This window comes from Lynx rufus, unplaced genomic scaffold (assembly GCF_022079265.1).
Source record: "Lynx rufus isolate CCGP_SWC_20201006 ecotype Redwood Valley unplaced genomic scaffold, mLynRuf1.p SCAF_6, whole genome shotgun sequence".
NCBI classification, from domain to species: domain Eukaryota; kingdom Metazoa; phylum Chordata; class Mammalia; order Carnivora; family Felidae; genus Lynx; species Lynx rufus.
The window spans coordinates 81,331,253-81,334,944 of NW_025814878.1; the positions used below are offsets into that span (position 1 = coordinate 81,331,253).

Genomic DNA, 3,692 nt, shown 5'->3' on the forward strand with positions numbered 1-3,692 from the left:
GAATTCTAAAGCCAGCCGCCAAATTCCTCCTTTATGTCACTTGACAATGAGGCACGAAAAACAATTGCAACAGCTGTATATATCCTGAGATCATGAGCCATACACTTTATATAGAAACTGAGAATTTCAAAAGTTTAAAGCAGTTAAGTTAACCAACCTTTAAACAACTTTAAAAAATAGTTTCTTAAATTGTCAACCAAACCATAATTTTGATTAGAGAAAGACAAGATGAATAAGTTTGATCTGTGACCCTAAGTTAAAGGAACCCATCTGTTAATGGTATCAGTTGAAAGTGGCACAAACACCATATGATTCCACTCACAAATGGAATCTAAAAAAAAAAAAAAAGAATAAACAAACAAAATCAGAACTATAAATGCAGAGAACAAACTGATGGTGGCCAGAGGGGAGGAGTGTGGGGTGGGTGGATGGGGGCAAAATGGGTAGAGGGGAAAGGGAGATATAGGCTTCCGGTTATAGAATGAGCAAGTCACAGGAATAAAAAGCAGAGCGTAAGGAATACAGTCAATGATAGTGTAATAGCAATGTAATGGGACAGATGGTAGCTATACTTGTGGTGAACATAGCACGGTGTATGAATTTGTCAAATCGCCAAGTTGTAATACACCTGAAACTAGTGTAACACTGCATGTTAACTATAGTCAAGTAAGAAAAATTTTTAAAAATCAAAGCACAGCTCCAGTCATCCAAGATGCTGAAAGGAAAGAAGGTTAAGAACAAGATGGGCAACCCTGTTCCTGCTGACATGAGGAAGCAGGAGGCTAAGAAGGTGGTCAATCCCCTATTTGAGAAAAGGCCCAAGAATTTTGGTATTAGACAGGATATCCAGCCCAAAAGGGACCTCATCTGCTTTGTCACCAATCAGGCTGCAGTGGCAAAGGGATATTCTCTATAAATGTCTAAAAGTGCCTCCCGGGGCGCCTGGGTGGCGCAGTCGGTTAAGCGTCCGACTTCAGCCAGGTCACGATCTCGCGGTCCGTGAGTTCGAGCCCCGCATCGGGCTCTGGGCTGATGGCTCGGAGCCTGGAGCCTGTTTCCGATTCTGTGTCTCCCTCTCTCTCTGCCCCTCCCCCGTTCACGCTCTGTCTCTCTCTGTCCCAAAAATAAATAAACGTAGAAAAAAAAAATTAAAAAAAAAAAAAATAAAAGTGCCTCCCATAATTAACCAGTTCACCCAGGCCCGGGACCACCAAGCAGCCACTCAACTGCTTAAGCTGGCCCACAGATACAGACCAGAGACAAATAAGAAGCAAAGATTGTTGCTCCAGACTGAGTAGAAAGCTGCTAGCAAAGGTGATGTCCCCTCTAAGAGGTCACCTGTCCTTCGAGCTGGGGTTAATACTGTCACCGTCTTGGTGGAAAACAGGAAGGCTCAGCTGGCGGTGATTGCACATGATGTGGATCCCACTGAGGTGGTTGTCTTCCTGTGTGCCCTGTGTTGTAAGATGGGGGTTCCCTACTGCATTATCAAGGGAAAGGAGGCCAAGCTAGGACATCTGGTCCACAGGAAGACCTGCACTACTGTCACCTTCACACAGGTTAACTCGGAAGACAAAAGAGCTGTAGTTCTGGCTAAGCAGGTGGAAGCTATCAGGACCAATTACAATGACAGATATGATGAGATATGCTGTCACTGGGGACGCAATATCCTAGGTCCACAGGCAGTGGCTCACATTGCCAAGTTGGAAAAGGCTAAAGAACTGGCCACAAAATTGGGCTAAGCATAAGCTGTTGAATTTTCTGTACATAAAAGTTACAAAAAGTTCTCTTTCAAAAAAAGTCAAAATAGCACAAAAAAGACACATTCTTTTTATAAAAACAGACAAATCCAGATTGCTTATCTGAAATAGATGGGCTCCAGTCAGTCTTTGAAAATTTCTTCTAGTTCAATTTTTAAAAATTAGTAACAAAGATGTGTAAAACATATCTGTGGCAATCTCTAATTTCATCATCTTTGGTTTTTGAAAGATTATATATAATCTACTATTACCAACATATATATCATCAATATATAGTCTCCTTGAGGGTCTTTTCTATCTGTCCATCTCTTAGCCTCTTAATAGAGTGCCTTTTCAAAATAGATATTTGATAATTTACATTGAGATATAATGGATGCTAATAATTTCTAAAGGGATCTCAGTGCACAGCTGAAAGGAGGAATTGCTATGAGAGAGAAGCTTAAAAGAAGATAATGAGAAAAATATATCATTCATTTGTTCAAAGACACTTGAGTGCCTACTCTTTGCTGATGCTCTGCTAAGCACAATGGGGGGATGGAGAAAAATATGATTAGGGCTTGAAGTATCAATAATACTTATCAATAATTAAGGATATAAGGTATACATATGATGTGTACTAGACACTAAGTAGGAAGAAAAAGTGAGTGACAATGAAAACATCTAGGACTTAAGGAGAAGTAGAAATCACTTGCATCTGAGAACGTTCTAAAGACTGCTCATAAATAGAGTGATGATAATTAGCATAGCTAAGTTAATAATTATCTAAATGGGCTGAAGGGAAAATAGAGTGGCAGGGATCAAAACTGATTCTCTGGATCCTGTCTGAATCTTATTAAAATTGTGTCAGGAGAAATATGACAGAGAGCCCATGACTAAAAGTTATCTTGCTTATATGCTATGATTTGCAAATTAATCAATCTCACAATTTGATCACTGTGATTCCTAAGAGTTTTGTATTAGTTTCATTTAGCAATTTTATGTTTATAGATTGTCATTTTTTTTTAATTTTTAAAGAAGCTCTTTATCTCTAAATTATGCAGCCTTTGTGCCAAAAATTTGGAAACATTCAGGTTGTTCAGTCATGGATACAAAACAACTAGCATGAAATCAAAGGGTCTGCGATAAAATATTTAGCTAGAAATTTAAAAGCCTAGTTAATATTTAACCCCAAAATTACATAATAATAATGATGATAACGAATGTGACTCATGATAACCATTAGAGTTGTATAAAATTAAATTAATGATGGTTTTAAAACATGAAATGATCATTTCAAGGGAAGAAAATTAGTTTTGTGTGACCATATGCTACAAATTGAGAATAGATTTAGAAAGTATCAAAAAGCACTGAAATAATACAGATACAAAAAAATCTTCTAGTATTTGACCATTATCAAACACTCAGAGATTCCCCACTGCCTAATGGTTATCCCCTTCCCACATTTCTCAGCATGGGATACAAGTCTTCCCCAACACTTTTGTCCCTTCTTGCTTTTCTAGTGTCCAACTCACCCAAACCCTGCTGGAGCAAAGTTACTTTATTTTCTTAAAAACTGCAAAGGCCTTCCCATATCTTGTCTTGTGCTACTGTAGTATAAACCTTTCTCCAAAACTCTGGATGGAGTAAGCCTGTTAAGGTCCAATAAACATACTGCTTTTATCATGAAGTAAAATAGTCTCAGCTATGACAGCCTTAAATGTGACTAGACATTGTGCAATTTATAGAGAACACTGGGAAGAGTGTGGACAACATCTCAAACCAAGGAATACTTGGAAAACTCAACTACCAGGTATACTAGGACCCGTGAAACAGTGGATCAGAAGGAAAGGGAGGAAACTGGAAGAATAAGGAAGAATAGAGAATAAGGAAGAATAGAGAAACTGAAGTAGCTCAGGTTGTGTGTGTGTGTGTGTGTGTGTGTGTGTGTGTGCA

The 3,692-nt window shown here is 38.5% G+C and overlaps 1 pseudogene; it reads left to right on the plus strand.

The window, feature by feature from the left end:
• The first annotated feature begins 712 nt into the window (after positions 1–712).
• LOC124527908 (60S ribosomal protein L7a-like) lies at positions 713–1,742 on the plus strand (annotated as a pseudogene).
• The last annotated feature ends 1,950 nt before the right edge of the window (positions 1,743–3,692 follow it).